The sequence below is a fragment of the Mirounga leonina genome, unplaced genomic scaffold (assembly GCF_011800145.1).
Source record: "Mirounga leonina isolate KUSES-001 unplaced genomic scaffold, KU_Mleo_1.0 Mir_129, whole genome shotgun sequence".
Taxonomy (NCBI): Eukaryota; Metazoa; Chordata; class Mammalia; order Carnivora; family Phocidae; genus Mirounga; species Mirounga leonina.
Genome location: NW_023270323.1, coordinates 33,231,595 through 33,245,270, shown reverse-complemented (window position 1 = coordinate 33,245,270; position 13,676 = coordinate 33,231,595).

Sequence of the window (13,676 nt, the reverse complement as noted above, 5' to 3'; positions counted from 1 at the left end):
ATTAATCATCAATAACTAGTTACGGAAAGTAATATTTATGGAATATTTTAGAAAATCTTATTCATTTTTTCTTTAACATTGGCATTCTTAAGCTTTTCCATCCATAATTACAACATGAGACAAGTCTAAATATATACATTAACAGGCACAAATCTAAGAGATTTTGATTCAGTAGGTCTGAGACTGGATCTGGGAATCATCCTTTTTATCAAATGTCCTCGCTGATACTGAGGTAGGCCATTTACATACTATCTTTAAGAAACACTATTTTGGTTTACTACTCCTTATCAAGTAACTGGTTACTATTTTTATATTTTTATTGGTTATTTTTGTATTTTTATGAGAATAATTGACACTTACTAGTTTAAGTATACAGACAAATGATTCAGTTAACAACTATCAGATAGAATTAAACACTTTTTCTTGTAATGAAAACTTAAGATCTACTCTTGTAGCAGCTTTCAAATATACAATGCAGTATTATTACCTCTAGTCAACATGATATATGTTACATTCTTATGACATTTATTTTATAACTGAAAGTTTGTATCTTTAACCACTTTCACCCATTTTGATCACCTCTTGCCTCTGGCAACACCACCAATCTGTTCTCTGTATCTATGAGTTTGTGGCTTTTATTTTTTTTTAATCCACATATAAGTAAGATCATACAGTATTTGTCTCACTGTCTGACTCATTTCTAATAGCATAATACCCTCAAGGGTCATCCATATTGTAAACAAAAGGCAAGATTTTCTTATATTTTTATGCCTGAATAATATACTATTCCATATGTGTATATATAATGGAATATTATTCACTTTTCATAAGTTAATTTGCAACTTTTATATCCATTTATCTTTTGATTGACACATAGGTTATTAACATGTCTTGGCTATTGTAAATATTTCAGTGAACATGGAGGTACAGATATCTTTTTCGATTTAGTGTTTCCATTTTCTTTGAATAAATTCTAGATGTGGAATGGCTGTATTATATGGTAGTTCTATTTTTAATATTTGAGGAACCTCCATACTGTTTTCTATGGTGACTGTATCCATATGCACTTCCACCAAAAATGTACAAGGATTCCCTATTCTCCACATCCTTACCAGCACTTGTTATTTCTTGTCTTTTGATAATGGTCATCCTAAGAGAAGTGAAGTGATACTTCATTGTAGTCTTGAGTAGCATTTCTCTGATGATTAATGATTTGGGGCACCTTTTCACATACCTGTTGGTAATTGGTATGTCTTCTTTGGAAACGTGTCTATTCAGATCCTCTACTATCCTTTACTTTTCAATCAGATGGTTTTCTTTTGCTTTTGAATTGTATGAGTTCTTTACATATTTTGGATATTAACCCCTTATCAGATATATGGTTTGTAAATATTTTCTCCATTCAGTAGGTTGCCTTTTCCTTTGAATGATGGTTTCCTTTGCTAGGATGGTTTCCTTTGCAGAAGGTTTCTGGTTTGATATGATCTCACTTATTGATTTTTGCCATTTTTTTTCCTTTGCTTTTGGTGTCAAATCCAAAAAAATCATTGCCAAGACCAATGTCAAGGAGTTGAATGCTTATGTTTTTTCCTAGGAGTTTTATGGTGTCAGATCTTACATTTGAGTATTTAATCCATTTTTAGTTAATTTATTTTATATGGTATAAGATAATGCTCCAGTTTCATTGTTTTACATATGGTGTTCAGTTTTATCAACACCATTTATTGCTGAGATTGTTTTTTCCTCACTGTATAGTCCTGGCTCCTTTATCATAAATTAGTTGATAGTATATGATTTGGTTTATTTCTATGCTTTGCATTGTTTCTTCAATCTATGTTTCAGTTTTTATGCCAATACTATACTGTTTGGATTACTATAGCTTTGTAATATAGTTTCAAATCAGAAAGTATGCTGCCTCCAGCTGTGTTCTCCTTTCTCAATATTGTTTTGGCTATTCGTGGTCTTTCATGGTTCAATACAGATTTTAAGATTGTTCCATTTCTATGAAAAATATCTGCAATTTTGACAGGAATTACATTTAATCTGTAGATAATTTTGGGTAGGATGAACATTTTAACAATATTAATTGTTCCAAATCATGAGCATAGGGTATATTTCAATTTATTTCTGTCATCTTCAGTTTCTTTCACCAATGTCTTATAGTTTTCAGTGTATAATCTTTTACCTCTTTGGTTAAATTTATTTCTAGGTATTATTTTTGATGCAATTATAAATGGAATTGCTTTCTTAATTTCTCTTTCTGATAGTTTGTTATTAGTGTATAGAAATGCAATAGGATTTTGTGTATTGATTTTTGTGTCTTGAAACTTTACTGAATCTATTCTGTTTTTCTGGTGAAGTCTTCAGGGTTTTCTATATATAATACAACATCATCTGCAAATAGTGACAGTTTTACTTATTCCTTTCTCTTTTGGATGACTTTTTTTTTCCTTGACTAATTTCTCTGACTAGGACTTCCATTACTATAATGAATAAAAGTGGTGAGACTGGGCATCCTTTTCTTGTTCCTGAACTTACAGGGAAATCTTTAAGTTTTTCACTGTTGAGAATGATATTAGCAGTGGGCTTGTCATATATGACTTTTATTATGTTGAGGAACATTTTCTCTCTACCCATTTTGTTGAGAATTTTTATCATAAATAGATGCTGAATTTTGTCAAATGCTTTTTCTTCATATATTGAAATTATTGTATGCTTTTCATCCTCATGTTTGTTAATGTGGTTTATCACATTGATTAATTTGGGATGTTGAACCAATCTTGAATCCCTGGAATAAATCCCACTTGATCATGATGTACGATCCTTTTAATATATTGTTGAATTTGATTTGCTAATATTTAGTTGAGGATTTTACCCTATGTTTATCAGGAATATTGGCCTATATATTTTTTTTTTCTTGTGGTATCTTCATCAGGTTTTGGTATCAGGGTAATCCTGGCCTCATAAAACATGTTTGGAAGTGTTCCCTCCTCTTCTATTTTTTTTTTTTTGGAAGAGTTTGAGAAAGACTGGTATTAATTCTTTTTTAAATGTTTCACAGAATTCACCAGTGAAGCTGTCTGAGCCTGGGTTTTTGTTTGTTGGGAGGTTTTTGATTATTAATATAATGTCCTTACTAGGAATTTGTCTATTCAGATTTTCTGTTTTCATAATTCAGTCTTGGTAGGTTTTATGTTCCTAGGAATTTTCCTGTTTCTTCTAGGTTGTCCAGTTTGTTAGCATATAATTATTCATAGAGATCTCTTATGATCTTATGTATTTCTGTGGTATCAGTTATAATAGCTCCTGTTTTATTTTTTATTTTATTTACTTTAGCCCTCCCTCTTCTTTTCTTGGTGAGTCTACCTAAAGGTTTGTCAATTTTGTTTATCTTTTCAGAGGACCAGCTCTAGTTTTATTGATCTGTTCTATTGCCTTTATTGCCTTTTTTGCCTTTTCAGTCTTTATTTATTTCCATTCTGATCTGTTATTTCCTTTCTTCTACTGACTTTGGGCTATTTCTTCTTTTTCAAGTTCCTTGAGGTGTAAACTTAGATGCTTTATTTGAGAATTGTCTTGTTTTTGATACAAGCATTTATTGTTATGCACTTCCCTCTTAGAACTGTTTTTCCTGCTTCGTATAAGTTTGTTATGTTGTATTTCCCTTTTCATTTGTCTCAATGTACTTTTTGATTTCTCTTTTGGTTTCTTTTTTGGCCCATTGGTTATTTAGTAGTATGTTGTTAAGTAATTGACTATTGGAACATATCAGAAGAACTTATCAGTATTATTCATAAAAGACTTTAATGTGAATGTGACTCTAGCTTTGAGAGAAATCAGAGTCAAGAAAGTCAGGAAGGGAAGATTGACCTGTGAAGTTTTTAAAAAGCAACACAGTTGATTCTAATATACATATTCTTCACACTTCAAGAATTTCTGTTCTAAATAATTTATATTTTTCTGAATATAGAACTGTCTATGTAGTTGATTGAAGTTCTTATGGAAGTAATGCCCTGTGGCTTCAGCAGCTACTACAGTAGCATCCTAATGTTTCTCTCCACTTCCAATTTGTGTGTATGTCTTCTGTTCCATCCACTAAACCCAGAGCAATACTTTTTTTTTTTTAACATTTTATTTTTAATTTGGTGGGGGGAGTGTTCATGTGTGGCTCAGGGGGGAGCAGAGGGAGGAGGAGACAGAATCCCAAGCAGGCTCCATGCCCAACATGGATCCTGATGTGGGGCTCGATCCCATGACCCTGAGATCATGACCTCAGCCAAAATCAAGAGTCAGATGCTTCATCAACTGAGCCACCTAGGACACCCAGAGCAATGGTTTCAAAATGCATATTTGGTAATGCCTTTGCCCCTGTTTAAAAGCATATTTTCTTTTCATTATATTTAGAATAATGACCAAATTCATTACCATGGTTAGTTAATGAAATAGCATGGGCTTCCATTCCTGGACCTCCTACCACATACCTCAGTTTCCTTGTCCTTTATGTTCTCTGGCACTCTCTTCCATTCTTTAACCTCCTCATCTTCCTCAGACCTTTACCCAGACTGTTTTACCTGTCCTCCTCCCCCTCGCACACATACTCTTCCCTTTGTCTGTTTAACATTTCCTTCTGATTTGAACTCAAACTCACCTCTTCATGGAATTTTTATCTCATCTTACTAAACAGGTCAAGTCTTCTGATTCTGTGGTCTCATATACCTTGCACCTCTCAGTTATAGCACTTACCACATGTTAATTTCAATTTATTATTATATATGGGATTGTTTAAGTGTTTATCTCATTGAGATGGTGATAACATCCATGAGCCAGATGCCATATTTTTTTTGGTCCAGTGTGTATTCCTGTTGCCACCTCATTAACCAGCACACAGTAGATCCTTAGTAGGTATAATTGAATGGATGGCAAAAAAAAAACAAAAAAAAAAAAACAGCATTTTCACCATTAGTGGTTGGTCAATTACATTAATATTTTTATGAGTTGTCATTAACAAGTTTATGGCTACTCTAGTTTATGGTAATGAAAATTTCTACTCTCTAGAGCTACAATACATATATGACATTCTAAAACTCAGTTGAGGTCCAGAGATAAAGTTCCAGGATATCTTGGAGCTTCTTAGAATTGTCTTTAAGTCCCTCTGGTGCTAATTTTTAAATATTTCATTACTTTCTTTAGGCAAATAAGATAGTTCCTACGTGTATTACCAAATAAAGTTTTATTTAATATAAGAATGATAATGATGGTATTTTGTTTTTATTACCAAATTTGGTTTATATAATTATAAATTGACAGTAGCTTTCAACAAGGTTACCACTTACCTTCCAAGTCCTCATTTACCTGTGAAATTCTATCTTAATACTTCTCTTTCTTATTATTTTTCTGAAGTTATTGGCATAACGGTTCTTCAAATGCTATCTTCCTTTGATTTTCAGGAAATACTTTCTGGCTACAACACTTGATCAAACTTTCCTATATCCTACCCTTGGCACATTAGGGTTTCCTAATTCTTAGTTTGGTGTAGTCTCATTTGTTTATTATTGATTTTGTGGTTCGGATCCCCTTACTCTAATTACTGCTACACCAAGTGTGATTTTTGCCCCACACAGAAATATGTTTGTGTTTCTTTCCCCTTATATACAAGTTATTATAAAAAGTCTTACTACTACTTCTTCTGAAATGTCTAATTCTATAACTACTGTCACTGTTTTTTTCAATCCTTATGTGTTAACGGAACTATAACAACTGAGAGACTAAATGCATAAATTGGCAATGGCCATGCCATGTATAAAAACAACTCTGTCTCACAACCTGTAGCAATCTCCCTAGGAAACCAACCCTCTTATGTACAAAAAATAGCCCAGGAATCTAGCCTACTATAGGTCACATTTTTAGGAAGTCAGAACAGAGTCTCTAGTAACAATAAAGGGGCTAAACAATAGCTTCTATAACAATTGGCCCCAAATAGGCAGGACTTGGTTAATTGACAGCTCTCCTAACTGTTGTCTCTGCTCTGACTTAGGACCAACTGGAGAAAGCTAAATATGTACTCTAAACCAATTACACAGGATTCCTTGCTTCCATTTAGAACACCTTCTACTCACCCATGCCAATAGCCTCCACTAAGGTCATAGCTGAAGCTTGCCTCCCATCTGCCTGCCTTTGAGGCTCTGCCTAAGTTCAAGTGACAGTGGCTGATTCCCTGACTGTGGACAAGGCCTGAATAAATAGCCATTGCTTGTTCTCATTTGGTTGGTCTTCACTTATTTCTACACAACAAAATCCTGACTAGTCTGCCCACAGTCTGAATACTTCCAATTTTATGCAACAAGTAGAGTGATATTCTAAAACTCAGAACCTGTATTGTCATTGTCTGAATATTTTTCAGTGGCTCCTCGTTGCCTTGGGGATCTAACTAAAATTCTTTTTTTTTTTTTTTAAGATTTTATTTATTTATTTGACAGAGAGAGAGAGACAGCAAGAGAGGGAACACAAGCAGTGGGAGTAGGAGAGGGAGAAGCAGGCTTCCCGCTGAGCCGGAAGCCCGATGTGGGACTCAATCCCAGGACCCTGGGATCATGACCTGAGCCAAAGGCAGATGCTTAATGACTGAGCCACCCAGGCACCCTCAAACTAAAATTCTTAAGCTGAGCTCACAAGGCCCCAGTCTCAACTCTTACCATTCTCTCAAATAGAACATCTTGCTGATCTCATGAAATGCCAAACACTATCATTCCTCCAATTGTTTTTAACAATCTGGTGTAATTTCTTTTAATGAGTTTTCTACTTTATCCACCTGTTTAACTCCATTTTTATCCTTCTTGACTGGGCTACCTATCTTCTCCTTAAAGAATCTTGTGCTACCTCCAAGACTTATTAGATTTTTTTTTCTCTTCTATATTCTGACAGTACCCTACCACTTGCATTGCTCTCCATACTTTCCTGTTTTACCTTCCATTTTCCCTCATTCTTGTTGCCTTGGGATTGTACGTCCTCAATCAAATACTAGTAATATTCCTTGCCTCAGGTTTTGTTTCCTAGAGATCAAGGTCTAAAATAGGGAGGATATAACATTAGCCTGCAGGAAGAGCTGATAATTTAAAGGAATCAAAAATGTGTAACCAATAGTAACAGAAATCTTGTCTTTGTCAACATGGAGATTTTAACTGCTTTATATTGTTACATATAAATCCAGTAGGATGCTAAAGTTAAAATCCTAAGAATTTGTGCATGTACTCATTATCCTATGGATAGCCTATGCCAAGAGAGTAAAAAAATCTCAATAGATGTCTGCTAAGAAAAGTAAAGCTACCAATGTGTTTATATTAACCAATTTAGAGGGCTATTTTATTCCAAGTATATTTGGATTGGGTTCAAAGAATAGAAAACCGAGTGATTCCCTGATCTGGTGAGCCATGTTAGTAGCTAGACCAGATCTGAGAATATAAGACATGTGCACATCTCGCTTTCCATTTGCCCTTTCCTGTGTTAGTCCTTGAGAACCCCTGACTTAAAAGCTTTGAGGAAAAGCATGAGCAAAAGGTATAATCAAATACGGAAAAGCAGACATTTGCTGCAATTGATGCCTGACAAAGCCGTAAACTGTACGTGAACATTGGAGACATATGCTTGCCACAGTAGGAGTAAATAGGCCTGCTACTGCAGAGCTCATGAAGGCAGGCATCCTGTGGAGTCTTTTGAAAATTCTCTATAGAAAGGGAGGTGTTTGTTGCATCCAAATATGAGCACTGCTTGATTTTTACTTTTTTTAATAGAAAACCATCATCTCTACAAGAGTAGGCTATTTATCAATATAGACACTCTGGAGGAACCTTAATCTACTTGAAAATAACATTAAATTTGATGTCATAATATGCTTCAAAGAGTATCTCTGTACATGGAGAAATTTCCAGTTCAGCAATCCTAGCTTATGTGACAGGTAGAAAGAATTTAACTGGTGTGGGTATAGGGCTGTGCATGGCTGGCAGGGTCCTCCCTGTTATCAATATGAAGTATAACAAGAGGAAAGAAGAAACAAGTTTCATTGCTAGATGCTAATAAAACTTCAAAATGGGTGGTAAATTTGTGACTTTTTAAGGTACTGATCCATGGGATTCTAAGCCATTTTCAAAGTGAAAAAAAATCTAAGAGACTCTTCTATACAAAATTTAGAATGATATTCTAATATAATGTTTCTGTTTATAGAACTAGTATGTTTTTAAATATATTTGAAAGAACAATGGAACATTTTTTATTATTTATGTATTTTTACAATTCCTGATAACATGAAATTGAAAGCCCTTATAGGTAGGTGAGAGAAAGTAAGTAGCTGTACAATAGGTATTAAAATGACCAATGAATATCTATATGCTCATTTTGAAAATGACCATTTGCTTAGTCTGTCATAGGTCACAGAAATTGATAGTAAGTTCACAGTTCCTTCTCTAACCCAGGTTCTCATGAAGACCTTAATGGGAGGATTTTTAGAATTTGCTCCTGTAAGTCATTTTGTAAGGAACCTAGTATAAGGACTCTATCTGAACACAAAATCTCCAGAAATTAACTGTAAGTCTATGGTTTAAAAAAAAAAAAAAAACTATGTACATTTTTTAAGGCAAAGGGCTTTCTAGTTTTCTCAACTATTCTTATTTAATCCTCCAATTAAAAGTGATTTTATAAAAATAAAAATGTTAATTATAAAAATATTGCTTTCTTCTAGTTAAAGTCATGTTTAGGGCTAATCACCATGCCAAATTCTTAATTTACATAGTCATATTAAATTCTTACAACAATCTTATGACAAAGGTACATTCTATTTTACAGATAAGAAAAATGAGACTAATATCCTCGTTATAACAGCTACTGATTAGCAACTGCAAAATCAAGAGGTGCTTGATTCCAGAAACTTGTTTTTTGTATCACCATTATAAAAACCATTTTCCCAGTTCAGGATTTATATACTTTACCTGTTCAAGATGCCAGCAAGGCAGTTACTAAGGATGGGAAAAGTTCCTTCTCAGGCTAGCAGAGCTCTAATAAATGAAATCTTTTCAAACCTAGAAATCAGACAAGATTTTTGATTGACACATCAAGTCACTCAATTTAAAAAAGAATTATTGGTGATATACTGTGCTTCTGCATCAATTCAACAATATACAATTTTTCAGCATAACCAAGTATGCTTTATTAAATTCATGATATTAAAAATTAGAAAAAAATTGCATATATTACTATTTTTTATATAAAACTGAAAATAGAAAAGGTGAGTGATTGGCAGACCAATTGTTTAGTCATTTGTTGAGTTACAGAATTTTTTGGTAGGACAGTTATATGCAAAACACTGAACTGAGCATTCTGCTACCCATAAAGAAAACTTACACAATTGACCCTCCAAAATCATATTATTCCTACAGGGCATTTTGTTCCAAGTAGAGATACATGGTAAAGAATAATTTGTAATTTGTTTATAGAAGACTATGGTTGAGGACTGTGACTGGAATGATTTAATGAGAAAATCACAGAAATGATCAATGGACAGAGAGGGGCATCAAGACAAACTGTGGCAAGTGAATGACAAGAATAAAATATTTAGCCTGAAAAGTGACAATAATTTAAAAAATAAAAGGATATTGACTGAAAGTGGCTAGAGAAATTTTTGGCCTACAGTTTCTTCTATTTATCAGAAGAAGGTATTGTTATATCCAAATTTTGAAGGCAAAAAAATATATATCCCTAGAATTATATGTTCAATTACATTGTCATTTATACGATGAGAACTAAAAATCTCAGAACTAAAAATCTTGCACAGACAGAATCATTTACAAGTACGAGAAACTATTTTGAAAATAAGAAGTTACTGAACTTTTAGAAAATTTATATGAAAGAGATGTAATAAAAGCTTATCTTTATCACTTCAATAATATTTAATTTCACTGTAATCATGGTAAACCCTACAGTAGAAGATGGTATATAAAGATTCCATTTTTTTTTTCCCATAAAGAGCTCAGGAAAAATAATGCAGTAGCAAGAAATACTTTTAATTGGCGGATTAAATAAGAATAGTTACAGAAAACTAGAAAGTCCTTCTCTTTGCTTTAAAAAAAGACACTATATTTTTAAGCATTTTTGGAAGAGATTTCTTAGAAAACAAGTAGTTGTTTTTTTTTTTTTTTCTCTACTTGGTGGCAGCCCTTTAGTGTAGACAAGATGTGTTATAGGAAGTAATCTAAGTTCTTTGAGGAAAGTTTCTCCCTCCCCAAAAAAAGGCTGAATAACTTTGTAAATTTCACAGAAATTTAATTGTATTTCTCTGTTTTACTAAATAAACTATTTGCCTCCCCCATCTTTTGCCATCCTCCTCCATACTGAGGGGCGTTTCCAGTGATTTGGCAATTTGTTCGTAATAGGGAGAATAATATATAATCAAAACTTGATTTCATGCCTGATTTGATTACAGGGTACTGATTAAACTAATGCTAGTGAATTCTCTTTAATTCAGTAATTAGGAGAGGGGTGTTTTCCTATACATCTTTGAGAGACCAATCATCGTAAGACAGACTCCCTGTCCTTAATGATGGGGAGACCTGAATCAGGCATTAACTAATGTATTCATTCTTTTAAATATAAATTTATTAACAGGCTTTTAGGTTTTCCTCAGAAACTGGGACTTCAGGACCCTGGGCAAATGAAAGCAAAGTGATCTCTTTGTCTCTTGAGTTTAATGACATTTATTACTTCAGAGTCTTGACAAGTCCCATTATTACATTTCACTTTTGAAAAGTGGCAGTATGCAAAGCTTAATACCTGACATAGCATTATATATCTTGTCCAGTAGGTTTACAAGTTAATTCATTAAACCAAATCATTTTCATTAGAACACTGGCTTCATGTGTTACTACCAGCACTAAAATAAATCATTTTATTCTGTCCATTACAGTAAGTGATACCTCTGATACATTTATTAAGTTAAAGTGTTCTCTCAAATTCTTATGTTCAATTATTCTTGTCACCACTCACTATGCTGATGCTTCTCTCAGGAATCATTACCTATAAGGATAAATTCCAACGGTGTTTCCTGATATTTATATTCCTTCACAGTTTGGTCACAGCCTACTGTTCCAGCCTCATCACCTACTATTCTGTACCCAAATCTTCCACAGTAACCAGACTGCCCTATTCTCAGTCTGAAGGTTTGCTAGGGACCCTGAAGTCTGCATAATACTTCTTCCCCCCAACCTCCTCTTTGTTTAGGCAAACTCTACCCTTCCTTTGGGATCAGATCCAACCCCGCCTCTTTCTACTTCTTATCTGTACCTCTCTTTTGCACATTACAGTATGTTCTGATGAAAGCCCCTTTGCTGCTATCCTAACTGTGCTGTTGACAGATATTATATGCTCATATCTCAGGTGACTACTCTTTGAACTTACAGTTTGGCTTTTATATTGTATAAGGATATAAACTACTCTGTTACAGTTTTCCCTCATCACCCAACATTTAGCACCAAATGCATTAAGGACAGTGTTCACATTAAAAATGTCTCAGGACTTGTATATCAGATTTTGCCTGGAGTCAGAGGAGGGGTAAGGAACTCTTAGTAAATTAGCTCTAAGTTTCTGCTTGGCACTTGCTTGGCACTTGGTCACTCTGCTCATTTCTTTGAATCTACTGAGGAAATGACATGCCTTAGACCATAGATGTTCCCAGCTACATTTTCTATAATTAGTAATGTTCCTGGGAGAAGTGATATTTATTGAATGTCTAGCATGTATGGGGAATTCAGTAAATCCCCAATCTCCAATTCAACTTTAGCTCTGTGTATGCTATATATTCCTTGAATCTTTTGAACTTCATTTTTTGGATTCACTAAATAGTGCTATTATACTATCACTAGTACAATTTTTTTTTCAGACACTGTGGTACAAAAGTGTTAAATTAGAAAATATTAACAGGAAGCCACAGTAAATAGCAGAGACTCCACATCTTACTGAATTTAAGACAGCTGAATCTGGTATTCATTGCCTAAGTGTTGGTGGTATGGTGCAAGAAAATTTTAGACCAAAAATAGGTATAACAGTTTTGTTTACTAGCTCTCATTGGCTGATAACATAAGACAGGAATAAAATGTATATTAATAGCTTAAACTAACAGATTGGTACACATATATGTATGAATATATTTACACATACATATATATTAAACGTTTCAGAGAAAAATAGCATTATAATAAAATAGTTCCCCCAGGATGCTAAAAAATAAGTTATGCTTATATTAAAAATTAAAACCACTAAATATATGAGTAAATATGTTTGGATAATTAGTTCAGTTATATAAAACAGATGATTCACAACTTCAGTGATTTTCATGAATATTTAGTATAATCGTAATAATATTTATTAATTCATTGTAATATTTTAGTATCCAAGGATCCAAACACTTAGTCCTGGACTTTAAGTGCCAACAATATTGAGGAAAAGAGATGTGGCATTAAGTAACTATAAAATAATATTGACTCCTAATTTTTTAATGTGTGAATTGTGCTAAGCTACAGTCCCTCTTCAGTCAATCAAACACTAATATAGGTGTTGCTGTGAAGATGTTTAATCACAGATGTGATTAAAATCTACAATTAGTTGACTTTAAGGAAAAGAGATTTTCCCAGATAATCTGAATTGGCCTGATTCAATCATTTGAAATGTCTCAAGAGCAGAGCTGAGTCTTCCCTGATGAGGAAGAAATTGCATCTATGGACAGTAGTTTCAGCCATGGCCAGCAGGGTTCCAGCCTGCCTTTCCTGACCCTGCCTGGTGTATTTGGGACTTTCCTAACCAGCCCCCGTAATCCTTCAAGCTAATTTCCCTGCAATAGACCTCTTAATTTATGACTCCTGCTGGTCTGTTTTTATAGCCGAAGCTTGACTGATTGAATTATGCACATTCAGTTTGTGTGCACAAACATGTACGTGTGTAGGTTTATACATACGCAGGTATTCAGATGTATTAATAGAGTGGACATATAATCTATCCCCCGTGCAATAGGTTGACACTATTTTTTTTTTTTTTAATGCTGAGGACAAAAGAGTGGCCAGCAATCAACTAGGGGAAGGGGTGGGGACTGGACAGAGTGTCAGAAGCATACGAAACACCCTGTGTAATGGCGTAGAGATCAGTATGGGTAGGCTGCTATCTAAGAATATGAGATAGATATGGAGCCAAGTGTGCAAGTTGCAGAGGAGCAAAGAGTAGACTGGTACTGCTCAGGTCCCACTGAATTTAGCCTTCCTGAAAAATTTGTATTTTAACTCAGGGTAATGTAATTAAATCCTGATTCTACCCTTCTGGGGTCTGTGAGCTTGGTCAAGTCCCTTGGCTTTGGTAGTATTGGAAGTTTATTAGTTTTGCCTTCAGTATTAACTCTCCCTCCAATACTTAAAAAAAAAAAAATACCTAAGGAAGTGAGCTGTTTTTCTAAAGGCCTGCACATAATAGGTATACCCAGGAAAGCTGGTGGGTTGGTGAGTGCCCAGGGCTCTGTAGTAAAGAAGGACAGCATCTCAGGCTTATTATTCAGCCATGACCACAAAAGCCAGCTTAGACCTGTGCCCATCACCTTGTACTGGCAGCTGAGAACACTGTAAAGTCAATAACCAGGATGGAAAATTCCATTT